At 38.6% G+C, this 14,896-nt stretch overlaps 3 long non-coding RNA genes across 23 annotated transcripts; 1 reads left to right on the plus strand and 2 right to left on the minus strand.

Annotated features, from left to right (window-relative positions):
• Positions 1-1,713: 1,713 nt before the first annotated feature.
• LOC126984292 (uncharacterized) lies at positions 1,714-10,720 on the plus strand. 2 transcript variants are annotated; one of them, XR_007736532.1, is made up of 4 exons: positions 1,714-2,251; positions 5,111-5,213; positions 7,221-7,323; positions 10,320-10,720. It is a non-coding gene; the product is annotated as an uncharacterized LOC126984292 (long non-coding RNA). The 2 variants fall into 2 exon arrangements; XR_007736531.1 differs by having other exon boundaries at positions 1,716-2,146.
• LOC126984293 (uncharacterized) lies at positions 2,177-4,894 on the minus strand. 19 transcript variants are annotated; one of them, XR_007736536.1, is made up of 5 exons: positions 4,096-4,860; positions 3,264-3,773; positions 2,781-2,941; positions 2,459-2,619; positions 2,186-2,298 (listed from the first exon to the last, which is right to left on the minus strand). It is a non-coding gene; the product is annotated as an uncharacterized LOC126984293 (long non-coding RNA). The 19 variants fall into 19 exon arrangements; XR_007736544.1 differs by having other exon boundaries at positions 2,459-2,550; positions 2,873-2,941; positions 4,096-4,855; XR_007736538.1 differs by lacking the exon at positions 2,459-2,619 and having other exon boundaries at positions 2,177-2,298; positions 2,781-2,872; positions 3,195-3,773; positions 4,096-4,853.
• Positions 10,379-13,492, minus strand: LOC126984295 (uncharacterized). Of its 2 annotated transcripts, none has more exons than XR_007736554.1 (3): positions 13,232-13,492; positions 11,018-11,355; positions 10,379-10,526 (listed from the first exon to the last, which is right to left on the minus strand). It is a non-coding gene; the product is annotated as an uncharacterized LOC126984295 (long non-coding RNA). The 2 variants fall into 2 exon arrangements; XR_007736553.1 differs by having other exon boundaries at positions 13,266-13,491.
• Between the last annotated feature and the right edge of the window lie 1,404 nt (positions 13,493-14,896).

A 14,896-nucleotide genomic window follows, 5' to 3' on the forward strand; every position in this document is an offset into this window, starting at 1 on the left:
GCAAGGATTGATATAGAATGATTTACACCTAAAAGTGCTGCACCAATGGGAATGGGAAGAATGAGAAGTGTTCTTGTATTCACAGGTTGGGCCGTCTTTTAAGAGCTATAAAAAATGTCAATGCTTAAACTTATACCATGAGAAAGGGTTAATTTAGAAGATAATTACTTCCTCAAACATATTATAGACAATGGGAAAAGGTCTCGTAATCTCGGTGTTGTCCATCTTAGTTCATTTGGCGATGAAATATTTTTTTTATAGTGAATCTACCATGTGCAAGGGTTGATTTATAAGTGATTCACATCCCCACACGCTGCATAGACAATGGGAAAAGTTTGTTACCTTGGGCTGTCCTTTAAAAGTTAGTTGAGCATTGACAAAAGCTTCTACCATGAGCAAGGGTTGATTTAAGATTGATTTACTTATTCAAACACTGCATAGACAATGGGAAGAGGGTTTGTATTCTTAAGCAACTGTAAACTAGCGAAGGTTTGGTAATCTCTTGAGAGTTTGGTTTTAGTTAATTTAGCAATGACAAGCTAGTAAAACATATCATGAGCAAGGGTCGATTTATAAGATTGATTTACTTCCTCAAATGGTGCATGGACAATGGGAAGAGGTCTTGTTTGGTACTTTTTACAGTTAAGCAATGACGAACTAGTAAAGGTTCTATTGTGAACAAGGGTTGATAAGATTGATTTACTTCCTCAAATGCTGCATGGACAATGAGAAGAGCTCTTGTAATTACAGGTTTGGCCATTTGTTAAAGTGTTTAGCAATGACAATACGTCGCCTCTACCACGAGTACGGGTTAATTTATAAGACTGATTTACTTCCTCTAACGTTGTATAGACAAAGAAGGTCTTGTAAGCTTGGTTTTGTCCGTCTTTTAGTTGGTACAGCAATGAGGGTTTTATTATATTGAGACTTCCACCATGAGCATGGGTTCATTTATAAGATTGAGTTACTTCCTCAAATGTGTATAGACAATGGGAAGAGGTCTGTGGTATTGATTTCACGATTTGGCCAGCTTTTATGAGTAGCAATGACAATAGTGAAGCTTCTATACCATGGGCAATATGGTTGATTTCTAAGATTGATTTACTTCATATGCTGCATAGACACTGGGTAGAAGTTTTGTATTCACAGGTTGGGTCGTCTTTTAAAGAGTTTGTTCAACATTGACAATACTGAAGCTTTTGCCATGAGCAAGGGCGCTGCTTTATAAGGTTGATTTACTTCCTCAAATGCTGCATTAACAATAGGAAGGGGTCTTGTATTAAGTTTGGCCATCCTTTAACAATAGATTTAGTAATGATAATAGTGAAGCTTCCATCATGGGCAGAGAAAGGTTGCTAAGAGAAGTTGTGGAGTTCCATCTTGCATGCATGCTGGCCCTGCTTTAAAGTTTTACGCCTTGCTACCTGTCCCATATGTAGCTAGCTCTTGGGAACATGCGGTACAGGTATATAGTAGCAGACAACTCATGTTTGGTGACCTGCATTTTATTTTATTTTTATTTATTTATTTTTTTTTTTTTTGGGGGGGGGGGTAGGTAATGGCTGTGGTCAGATATTTACAGCACTGATGGACTGTTGTGGTGTAACTAGCTCTGTAGAGAAAGCACGTGTTTGAAAGGCACGGCGAAAAATGGTCCAAAAATGGCGTCTTCATCTTATACTTACTGTGACTCTTCCTGTGAAGGGAGTCTGCCATAGAATGCGTTGCCAGAAAACCAGAGTTCAGGATTAAGTGCTTAAGAAAGTGATGCAATACTGAAAAGTGTGTATAAGTGAAAAATAAGAAAAGAGGAGGACCTAAGAAGCGATACAAAGCGTCACAGGTCAAAAGAAGAAGTGATCAGCCTCTTATTATTGCCGATTTCCGACCCCAAAACTTGTCTCCTCCATCTCACTAGTTAGATTAATTATAGTTATCGTTGAAATGGTTAATTACTGGTGTCTTACTTTTGCAATAGATGTGGGGAAACCGAAAAATACGATACTCTGAGTACGATAATCTGCCCATAGGTGACCTGCCGCAGTGTTGTTGTGGCCGCGGACAAGATTTTTCCCACAGCTGTTGTCATCATTCTGCTGTAGGCGTGGCGTGTCATCTCATGTATAAGAACTGGAAGACGAGCAAGGTAGGAAGCGAGACATGGCCGTGTTAATAAAACCAATCTCATTAATCGCATGCCGTGAGTTAGAGGAATTAAATGCGCCGGCCGCTGGAAGGACATTTGACAAAGGTGAGATGGAGCTGGACGGTGAGGTGAAGGTTAAGGATAGCCAGCACCTTATGGTATAAATCAACAGAGAATTACCTCGCTTTGTTGGATAGAAAGTCACATTAATAAGGAAGCGTATGTGAATTTTTGAGTCAAGACCTTTAGTAGCAATTGTATCGGGTTATGTTAGATTGAGTTTAGGGTATCTTCAAACACGATAGCCAGCACCTTATGGTATAAATCAACAGAGAATGACCTCACTTTGTTGTATAGAAAGTCTCATTAATAAGGAAGCGAATGTGAATTTTCTGAGTCAAGACCTTTAGTAGTAATTGTATCGGGTTATGTTAGATTGAGTTTAGGGTATCTTCAAACACAATAGCCAGCACCTTATGGTATAAATCAACAGAGAATTACCTCGCTTTGTTGTATAGAAAGTCTCATTAATTAGGAAGCGTATGTGAATTTTCTGAGCCAAGACCATTAGTAGTAATTGTATTGGGTTATGTTAGATTAAGTTTAGGGTATCTTCAAACACGATAGCCAGCACCTTATGGTATAAATCAACAGAGAATGACCTCACTTTGTTGTATAGAAAGTCACACTAATAAGGAAGCGTATGTGAATTTTCTGAGTCAAGACCTTTAGTAGTAATTGTATCGGGTTATGTTAGATTAAGTTTACGGTATCTTCAAACACAATAGCCAGCACCTTATGGTATAAATCAACAGAGAATTACCTCGCTTTGTTGTATAGAAAGTCTCATTAATTAGGAAGCGTATGTGAATTTTCTGAGCCAAGACCATTAGTAGTAATTGTATTGGGTTATGTTAGATTAAGTTTAGGGTATCTTCAAACACGATAGCCAGCACCTTATGGTATAAATCAACAGAGAATTACCTCGCTTTGTTGTATAGAAAGTCACATTAATAGGGAAGCGTATGTGAATTTTCTGAGCCAAGACCTTTAGTAGCAATTGTATCGGGTTATGTTAGATTGAGTTTACGGCATCTTCAAACATGATAGCCAGCACCTTATGGTATAAATCAACAGAGAATGACCTCACTTTGTTGTATAGAAAGTCTCATTAATAAGGAAGTGTATGTGAATTTTCTGAGTCAAGACCTTTAGTAGCAATTGTATCGGGTTATGTTAGATTAAGTTTAAGGTATCTTCAAACACGATAGCCAGCACCTTATGGTATAAATCAACAGAGAATGACCTGACTTTGTTGTATAGAAAGTCACATTAATAAGGAAGCGTATGTGAATTTTTGAGTCAAGACCATTAGTAGCAATTGTATCGGGTTATGTTAGATTGAGTTTACGGCATCTTCAAACACGATAGCCAGCACCTTATGGTATAAATCAACAGAGAATGACCTCACTTTGTTGTATAGAAAGTCTCATTAATAAGGAAGCGTATGTGAATTTTCTGAGTCAAGACCTTTAGTAGTAATTGTATCGGGTTATGTTAGATTAAGTTTACGGTATCTTCAAACACGATAGCCAGCACCTTATGGTATAAATCAACAGAGAATGACCTCACTTTGTTGGATAGAAAGTCACATTAATAAGGAAGCGTATGTGAATTTTCTGAGCAAAGACCGTTAGTAGTAATTGTATCGGGTTATGTTAGATTAAGTTTAAGGTATCTTCAAACACGATAGCCAGCACCTTATGGTATAAATCAACAGTGAATGACCTCACTTTGTTGTATAGAAAGTCTCATTAATAAGGAAGCGAATGTGAATTTTCTGAGTCAAGACCTTTAGTAGTAATTGTATCGGGTTATGTTAGATTAAGTTTAGGGTATCTTCAAACACGATAGCCAGCACCTTATGGTTTAAATTAACAGGGAATGACCTCACTTTGTTGTATAGAAAGTCACATTAATAAGGAAGCGTATGTGAATTTTCTGAGTCAAGACCTTTAGTAGTAATTGTATCGGGTTATGTTAGATTAAGTTTAGGGTATCTTCAAACACGATAGCCAGCACCTTATGGTATAAATCAACAGTGAATGACCTCACTCTGTTGTATAGAAAGTCACATCAATTAGGAAGCATATGTGAATTTTCTGATTCAAGACCTATATTAACTGTTTGGGTTTCATAAGTTTAAGTTTAGGGTATCTTCAAACACAATAGCCAGCACCTTATGGTATAAATCAACAGAGAATGACCTTACTTTGTTGTATAGAAAGTCTCATTAATAAGGAAGCATATATGAATTTTCTGAGTCAAGACCTTAAGTAACTATCGGGTTATATTAAATTTAGAATGTCTTCACACGCTCGATAGCCAGCACCTTATGGTATAAGTCAACAAAGAATAACCTCACTTTGTTGTACAGAAAGTTTCATTAATAAGGAAGCATATATATGAATTTTCTGGGTCAAGACCTATAGTAGCTGTTTGGGTTTTCTTAGGTTAAGTTTAGGGTATCTTCAAACACATGATAGCCAACACTTTATGGTATAAATCAACAAAGAATGACCCCACTTTGTTGTATAGAAAATCTCATTAGTAAGAAAGCATATATGAATTTTCTGAGTCAAAACCTATAGTGTTTGTTTGGGTTTCGTTAGGTTACCGTAGCCGTTGATGAGGTTTCAGGCCCCAGTCCGCCGCCGTAGCAGCGCTCCACAGGGCCACTAACATTATAACGGTAATATTAGCACCTAAAGTTGTCCTCAGGTTGTGTTAAGTTAAGTTTAGGGTATCTTCAAACACATGATAGCCAGCATCTTATGGTATAAATCAACAAAGAATGACCTCACCTTGTTGTATAGAAAGTCACATTAGTAAGGAAGCATATATGAATTTTCTGATTAAAACCTTTAGTAACTGGCTTAATAATTAATGAACTGTTTGTTGCAGGAGGAGGAGGAGAATGAGGACCCCAAACCCTGTGTGTGAGGACGTCCGCTGAAGGGCTACGTCAAATCAGTCTTTACACCATATATTTATGAGGGCCTCATGAGTAAGTGTTTAAGCTTTATATGTTCTGTTCACTCCTCTATAATATAAAAGCTAATAATGGCCAGTAAGTGATTCCAGAGTGAGGTATATAGGATCCATTATAGCCCAATGCCAATACTTATGAGGGAGGGCCCCCTGAGTAAGTGTTGAAGCCTTATGTGTTCTGTTCACTCCTATACAATATAAAAGCTAATAATGGGCAGTAAATGATTCCAGAGTGATGTACATAGGAGTGAGGCTATCAGGATCCATTATAGCCCAATGCCAATACTTATGAGAGAGGGCCTTATGAGTAAGTGTTGAAGCCTTATGTGTTCTGCTCACTCCTCTATAATATAAAAGCTAATATTGGCAGGTAAATGATTCCAGAGTGATGTACATAGGAGTGAGGCTATCAGGATCCATTATAGCCCAATGCCAATACTTATGAGAGAGGGCCTTATGAGTAAGTGTTGAAGCCTTATGTGTTCTGCTCACTCCTCTATAATATAAAAGCTAATATTGGCAGGTAAATGATTTCAGTGATGTATATAGGAGTGAGGCTACCAGGATCCATTATAGCCCAATGCCAATACTTATGAGGGCCCCAGGAGTAAGTGTTGAAGCCTTATGTGTTCTGTTCACTCCTCTACAATATAAAAGCTAATATTGGCAGGTAAATGATTTCAGTGATGTATATAGGAGTGAGGCTATCAGGATCCATTATAGCCCAATGCCAATACTTATGAGGGCCCCAGGAATAAGTGTTGAAGCCTTATGTGTTCTGTTCACTCCTCTATAATATAAAACCTAATAATGGCTGGTAAATTATGTGATGTAATGGAGGTGGGAATATTGGGATCCATCATGGTTGCCAGTTCCCCAGCTGTGAGAGAGGTGTTGGTCAAATGGCCCTTGGAATTCAAGCAACTCACCTGAAAACATTTTGTGACATTCCGAAGTCAAAAATATTGATAGATAGGAGCCATACAAGATGCAAGTCAACCTCCCATGCAACTGAAATAGGCAATGAAGGAGTGAAAGGGTGGCATCATGGAGGTAGAATTGGTGGAGTCGACACGGTCTGCTAATCCCATTCATTGAGGTGAAGCCGCCGAGCTGTCACTTTGACAGCCACAAGATGGGGGATACCCGGCCTGGGTGGGAGCTCATGACCCCTTCTCATCCATTATGATGGTGGTGTTTTTCATTACTATTCATTTATTGATGCGGTATATATTTCATAAATACCTTTTATTTTACTATGATATTTTTGTAAAACTTAAAGAATAGACATAACAACTTAAAAACCTCACCTCCATAACCTCACCTATAAATAGGACTTAGCGACAGCTGTATCTGAATTAAAAATGAGTCTACTTCGATCAGTCCATACTGTGGCGAAAATCAAGGCCTCGTAGGCCTTGCGTAAATCCAGCTGGGCGAGCCTGGCCGAGCCCATTAAGAGGGAACCTGACCTGACAACATCTGACACCTGACCGTAGAAATGACAGCTTGGCGGATTCACTTTTTAGGGCTGATGTCAACTCCTCCAATTCTACCTACATAGGTGGCACACTCCAGGGGGCGCATTACTTTGCTCACCCTTCGACTGTGATTCTTCTGGGCATCTCCCTCTCTCTCCTTCTCACATTTCTCCTTCTCATTCCTCTTCCCTGTTAAGAGGTAATGTTATATTGGGTTAGATTTAGACAGAGGGGGGTTGAGAGGGGATGAAGCCCAACTCCTGATAAGAGGTAATGTTAAGTTTGGTTAGATTTCTCAAATTTAATTACTTTTTTATCAATACACTTGTAATGAGCTTTGCAATTCAGTTTCAGTATGGCTGCAACTGTCTTTTATTTTCATATCCATGTTTGCTCATCAAGGGGGGATTGATTGGGTTTGTAGCAATGTCTTTTTTTCCTGTGATGCCCTTTCATGGATTTCAGTAAGGATAATAATGATAATGAAACCCCCCACACAACATATATCCAGAGTTGTTTTGATTTTGTCCCTTACATTACAGGGAAGAATGTGGAACTAAGCTGAAAGGGAGACTGGAAGGTGGAATGAACACAATCTTCAGCTGTGTGGTAACTGGACGGTAAACAAGCAGCAGATACATGGAGGTAACTTATGCATGCTTGCTGGTGTATAATTATGGGGTAGAATAGTCTGTGACAATGCTCTTCTACCTTTTTCTAATGTCATCAAACATAGGTATTTAAACTTATCCACTCTCCTTAACCTTCACCCTTCCATATTATTCTTGATCTTTGTTGAACCTCATGTATTCTGCCCTCTTACTACTAAATTTAAGTCCCTTGTTATTCATAACCTCCCTCCACTGCCCTAATTTTAACCCGTCCGCTGCGATTGGCACGGATTTGGCTTTCACTGGTAGCCTGGTAACATATAATCCCAGGTCTTTCTCTGCTTCTGTGGTGGATAGTGGAGTGTTTCCCATGTGGTATTGGTATGCTGTATATCCCCTCCCAAGGTGCATGACTTTACATTTTTCTTCATTGAATTGTATCAGCCACTTTTTGTTCCATTCCTGTAGCATGGTGATGTCTTCTTGTAGGAAATCCGCAGTCAAGGGGTTAACTGTTACATCTCTGCTGGTGTTGCATAGTATGTCATCAACAAAAAGCATACAGTGAGAGGATTGGTTTCTTAAATTATTCCACAGGACATAACATTAATTTTCAGATCAAAACTGCTCAGGCTTAGGGAAGATTGGAGGTAAACCAACTCTAACTGGTATCCATTTTATTAACCCAACACCTCATACATAGCTTGAAGCATCCTCAGGTACTTCTCCATCACTCCCTTGTCTCTCACACACACCCAAACTTCTTGACATGGCACTCTCGTATTCCATCTCTAGTTCTGTGGATACTATGTGGATCCCTTTCTTCCTTTCCCAGTGTTTTCTCATAATGTCTCACTGTCTACATTGCATGACATATACCAAACTGTTCCTGTCTTATAGATGTATCTTTTCTAATCACTCTTTCTCAGATCTTCAGGGTGCGAGATATTAGCTTTATTCCCCTATGATTAACAGTCTTGGATCTTTTATTTATTGGGATAATAACACTACCTTTCTTCTCCTGGTATTTTTTCCTGAGCTGCATCAAGTTCCACAGCATGTCAATCCTGTGATTGCCCTGAACCTCCCACACTTTCACTGGTATTTCATCTGGTCATGTTGATATACCATTTTTTATTCTTAATTTTACTTCCTCTCGACTAGTATCTGGTGTTACACCCTGGTTCTGGACAACATGGAATTTCCTTTTCTCACTAATATTAACTAATTTTTCCATTTGTGGCACATTTCCATTTCAGCACTTATGATATCCTTAACTATGATTCTTCCCTCCCATTCACCATTACTATGGGCTTCAGAGGTTGTGTTGTATAATTTTTGGGGGAATAACTTTAACAAAGTTGGATAAGGATGATAATTTGACAAAACATGTCAGACTTGCCCTATTCTTCTCAATGTGATTCATTAACAAGATTTGGATAATCAAGGCACTTGGAGGAGGCATGTAAGGATCAAACCCAACATTAAATCCTTCCTGTCGTGATGCTAGTGAACGTTTCTATGGAGACAGCATTGTGCACCTCCCAGTGCAGGTGCACAAGGCCGTCTCCATAAAAAACATTATCTAACTTTGCAACAGGAAGCATTTCAATTTTCAGGTTTTATCCCTGCTTGCCTCCTCTGAGTGCCTTAATTATCCACATCTTGTCAATAAATTATATTTATGAAAACAAGGCAAGGTTTGAAATGCTCAGTCAAATTATCATCCTTTCCCTGACTTTCTCAAAAGATTATTCCCCCAAAAAATGCTATGACACGGCCCCTGAAACCAATAGCAGCAGGGAACAAAGAAAAGTTCATGCTGACAGTGCAGTATTTTTAGTTCCTTTATTGCAACAGATTTATATAATGCATGTCATAGTATTCATATAGACTTGGTAATCTACCAACAGATGATTTTTCAGTCTATATATAGCTTTTTGGGAATGTATTACATTGTTTTTAGTTTAGTAATTGTAAGGTTTCCCTTGTGGGGTTTCTACACTAATTTGATCAGTGTTTGTATAGTGTGTATGTGTGTTATACATAGAATACTTGGCAAAAAATCAAACAATATGAATGTCTCCACTGTTTTATTTAAGTAGAAAACATAGCATTACATAAACATATGGTAAATGTGTATGTTGCTGCCAGGTTTTATTTTTTATTTATTTATTTATTTATTTTTTTTTTATATATATATATATATATATATATATATATATATATATATATATATATATATATATATATATATATATATATATATATATATATATATATATATATATAATTCAAAGAATCAAAGATACATACTTGTTCAATACTTGTTTGTAGTTGGTAGTTATATATATATATATATATATATATATATATATATATATATATATATATATATATATATATATATATATATATATATATATATATATATATATATATATATATATATATATATATATATATATATATATATATATATATATATATATATATATATATATATATATATATATATATATATATATATATAAAAATCAAAGATACATTCTTGTGTGTAGTTGGTACAGGACCAGGTTTAAGACAGAGTTGCTTGAAGTTGTCATTTTCATGACAGCATATTATATTATTACTACAGAGAAGAAAGTTTACTTTTATTCTGTTACGATTTGGTTGCTAACCTTGGTTATTATTATGATACATTGCCTGCCAAGTTAGAAAACTAAAGGAGGCTGATTTTTTATCTAGTAAAAAACATATGGCAAGCTGGCAACATTAGAGGAAGAGGATATAATAATGTAGGATTTTTTTTTTTTTTTTTTTTTTTTTTTCCTTGAAGAGAATAAATGAATCATTGCATATGAATAGGTTGTTTTACTTTATCATCTTTGGAGCACATCATTTAACTTATGGAATACTTTTAGTATAAAAAAAATTTGATTTTTTTTAAATAAAAAAATCAATGATTTAATCATATGATTAAATCAAATTGATTTAATCATTGCCAACCCTGGTTGCTGCTGCTTTCAGGTGTGGTGAACTGTGGACCTTTCCTGCTGCAGAGCCCTCCAACACCTATCTGTAACTAGCCTGGGTGGAGGACTGCTATCGGTGTGGGGAATGGTGGACCATGTCTGCTGTGGAGCCCTCCAACACCTGTCTGTAGTGGCCTGGGGAAGGGATGACCTGCACACAGTGGTGTAACACTCCTCCTGTCAGCCAAACTTCAGGAGCTGTCTGCCAAGAGAAAGGAAGAATATCACTAACTGAAAATAACATTTTGCTACTGCTCAGAGCAAACTTATCTAGTTTTGTTATCTCACCTATCAAGTACTGATGGCTTGTGTATAAGATTACACTGCATTCATTAAGCTGTAAACTTTCCTTGCTATATGTATGCTAGACTTCAAATACACTGGAGACACTCATAATTTGTTTCAATTATGACCAGGTGTCTATTTACACTTTCTCTGGAGACCCTGTAAAGTAAAATTGACATAGTTTCTGCATGCTGCTCCCTATAACGGACTTTTGGCATTAATGGACTAAGTTCCCCCCAGTTGGACTTATATTGAGGGTTTACTGTACTCATCGTTCTTTCCCAAAAGTTTGCAGACACTTTCCTGGTTCCTCCTAAAATCGATTAATGCCAATCTTTACTCTCTTTCCCTTCTCATGCACTGGGGCATACGCACACACCAATGCATACTTTACAATACATGTCTTACTTGTCGTGTACTGGAGATGTACAGAAGATACACTTCAAGAACCCCAACATCTTGAAGTGGCACACACTGGTCTGCATCAATTCCCTGCAGCTGAACCTTCAGAACCTGACCTCATTCATGGTGAAGATACTCCTGGCAGCCCACCATGGCACCTCTCTTCAGCTGTAGTTCTTGTTAGGTCCATAAGACTTGTGTCCAATAGCCTGACTCTTCCTGAAGCTCAGGTCTCTGGGTGACACCAGCTCAGAGAGGTGGCATTGGCATCTCATGCCTTTTGGCTGGAATTTCGGTAGTTTCAGTCGATGTTTCTTCTGCAGGAGTTTCAGGTAACCTAGTATCTGTAACATACACAAAAGTCAGGTGACACAGCTTCTAGATTATATTTCCTCATAATAGTTTGTAACTAAATGTGAATAATTTCTAGCTCACAGGCATATGTTCTCCATTAGTTGGTTAAAGTCCATCTGAAAGGTCACATTTTTTTATCTATTCTTTTTTTTTTTTTATTATCAATCTTATCTAGTGCTTAACTGTGTGGCCACCTATGCACAGCTAACCTGCACCTGATTTTCTTCATGCACACATCCTTGACTACATATACACTGAAATGAATGAGCTGCATCCTTTGATAAGAAATTTAATGTCGACCCACTGCCACTTCTGGATGGAATAAGCAATCTGTGTTCAGTGGCAGAAATCACATTTTAACATTCAACTTGATGCATATGTAGTGCTGCGACTAGGCCCGATAGGGGAGCCTCCCATAACCCACTTGGCGGGTTCAATCCCAGCCCAGGCAGCCAGCGAATACCCTCTCCTGGTCTTGATTAATTTCTCGTGTATTGTTTCGATACATGCAGAGGTCATGTAGGAAAATAGAGGAAAAAGAGTAAAATAAGCTCTCGGGGCATGACATACACCATACCATGTCAATTCTGACTCATCATAACTTTGATGTACATAAAATTACCATAACATTGATACCCAAACTTGGTACTACCATTCTCTAAGTACTCTGGCAACAATGATCCCAACAAATTGTCTTTGGACTTCATTAGTGGCCTCCCCTCCATCCTTCTCAGCTTCCCCCCTTGTCAACATTCAAAGACTGCTTCACAAAAACTCTTTCCTCCATCCTATTGTTTATTCCCTTGCTTTCAGAGTTCTCTGCCTCCTCCTCCCTTCTTTTCCTGGAATGCTTGGTCAATATACATGAAACTCTCACTTACACACTCACTCAGCACTGCCAGTGGGCAAATGCTCATGCTCCTCCCCCCCTTCACTGTAATCTAACTAGACCTGGCCACCTCCAGACAGGGAGGGGGAGGCTTTCATAAAATTCAGAAATATATGCCCACCGCCCGCCAACTAACAACCAACAACAGTGCAAAGTGTATTACATATTTATATTAACCAAATCCACCAAAACTAAATCTAACCTAAAACTTGACCCATGTCCTCCTGACAGAATGCAACAAGCATAACTAAATCCCTCAATATATCCCCCCCAGACCATGTTTTAAGAAATCACCTCAAACAAGTGATCTGTGACTAAAAGGAACACATACATTAGTGTGTTGTGTGCACAAAGTACTCCATATAGCACATAGGTGTACTGTACCTCACACCGCAACAGGCGCAGTACTTCTGGAGTGATACAATCACTCCTCCCATCATCCTTATTTTAGTTTAACCAGATCTGACATTGCCTTCAAATGGGGGCCCCTCCACCCCCTATTTAGCCACTGCTATGGGAACTAATTAAAAGAAAGAAAATAGTCAAACTGCACAGTGCGATGAGTGAGAGACTAGATAAATACCTTCCAAGTCTGCAGGTAGCTGGGCAGCCTTATCATCCCTCGTGGACCAGGTGAACCTCACCACCTGGGTCACAAACACAGGACACAACGGGGACCACCCCAGCTGTGAGGCAACACACACACACACACACACACAGTCTACACAACACAATGTAAACCAAATATAACTACAACCCTTAGTTAGTTAGATGAGAAAATTTAACTGATGGAGAAGTAATATCGGGCCGTCTCCCACCTGAGCTCACCTGGTAATAGCTAGGTCGAGGCACCACACACACGTCTACACAACACTATGTACACTATAACAATCAACAATCCTTATTAGTTCATGAGCTGAGAAAATATTTAACAATGACCTAGAGGTAATAACGGGCCGTCTCCTACCTGAGCTCACCTGGTAATTATCTCGAGTAGCTCTCATCTCTCACCTGAGGACAGATGCTGCGGGGTACTGACGAGCCCATTCCTTTGACCTTCCCTGCCGCGGATAATGAAAAGGTGTTAATGGCCTCTCTCCAAACAGCACGAATTAACCTCCCCGGCCACTGATGTTCACTCCACGTCAGCCACGAATAAACTTGTCAGTGGTCAGTTGATGGCAGGGCCGGCAGGGGAAGGGAAGCAGACATCACGTACCTGTTATTTGGGGGGAAGATTAAGGGATAATGGCTTGTTACGGGGGAGGGGAGGGGGTGCTAAACATAATGGCTTGCCTTATTACTGTCTTATTATCAGCTTATTCCTGCCTCAATCATTACTGCCATCATTTTATTTTGGGATTGGCTGAGAGAATGGCTTATTTTGTTAATTATAGGGGGGCGTGACTATAGGGCTTGCACACTTCCATCAGCTCTTTGCCTTATTACTGCTGCCTTGTTACTGTCATATTACTGCAATTAGCTTATTTTTGTCTTAATTACTGTCATTAGCTGTTGGGAGGCGTGGCTGAGAGGTAATATGGCTTAATTAAGGGGGCGTGGCTGATGGACACCTCCATGGCTGCCCCCCCACAAACCCAGGTAAAGAATTATGTGACATGTAAAGGTGGAAAACTAATGAAAATACAGGAATCAAAAGTGAAAAAATAGAATATGAAAAAAAAATCGATCTCACTAATATACTTTCAAACATCTGCGCATGGCTGCCCCGGCCTATCACTCACCCCGCCCCCCTTGAAGATGACCCCACGTACAATCCCAGGTAAATAATTATGACGTATATGAAGGTGGAAAATAAATCAACAAACATGGGAAATAATAGGGGGAAAAAAAAAGTCATCAGCTGTTAGGGGGGCGTGGGTAATTCTTACACCTCGATCAGCTGTTAACTGCGCCACACTTGAACCATATATAATGACACTTCAGAACTTTGGTAACAGTAACAAACACAATAGGTCACAAAAGAATGAGATCTAAGGAGGAATGAGAGGAAGAGCGTGAAGAAAATAAGGCAAAGATGAGTTAGGCCAGAGACATGACGTGTACCCAACAGCTGTTTGCTTCTTTAATTACAACTCCGCCAGTACGTGTCCATTTTAAGTCTTTCACTGATGTATTTTCCGTAATTAAATAACTAAAGTACGTACGTGTTATGTGTTGGAAACGCCAGGCATTTCATTTTTATTACCCCGATCGAGTATACATATCACATTTATTAATTGGTCTATGAATAATTGTAAAACCGGGTACAATTGCTCTTTAGTACATTATTACTTGGGCCATTGTGCTGTTTATTTTCTTTATATATAATTAAACTACGTGTAATTATTCCTTAGTGGCACCAGATATATTTAATTCTTATCCTGATCCAATCACATATTAATTTAGTCTATGGATGCAAGAATGAGAGCATGTAAGTATGATGTGCTGAGAGAGGTGTGGAAGAGTGTAGCTGTGCCGAGTGTGATGTATGGAATGGAGGTGATTACATGGAGTGAGTTGGAAATGGATAAATTGGAAGTAGGGCAAAATAGGATCGGTAGGTTAGCTTTGAATGCACCAATTAAGGTATGCAGCGGTGGAAGCGTTGAGGGGTGATATTGGGTGGAGTACCTTTAGGG

This window comes from Eriocheir sinensis, chromosome 56 (assembly GCF_024679095.1).
Source record: "Eriocheir sinensis breed Jianghai 21 chromosome 56, ASM2467909v1, whole genome shotgun sequence".
NCBI classification, from domain to species: domain Eukaryota; kingdom Metazoa; phylum Arthropoda; class Malacostraca; order Decapoda; family Varunidae; genus Eriocheir; species Eriocheir sinensis.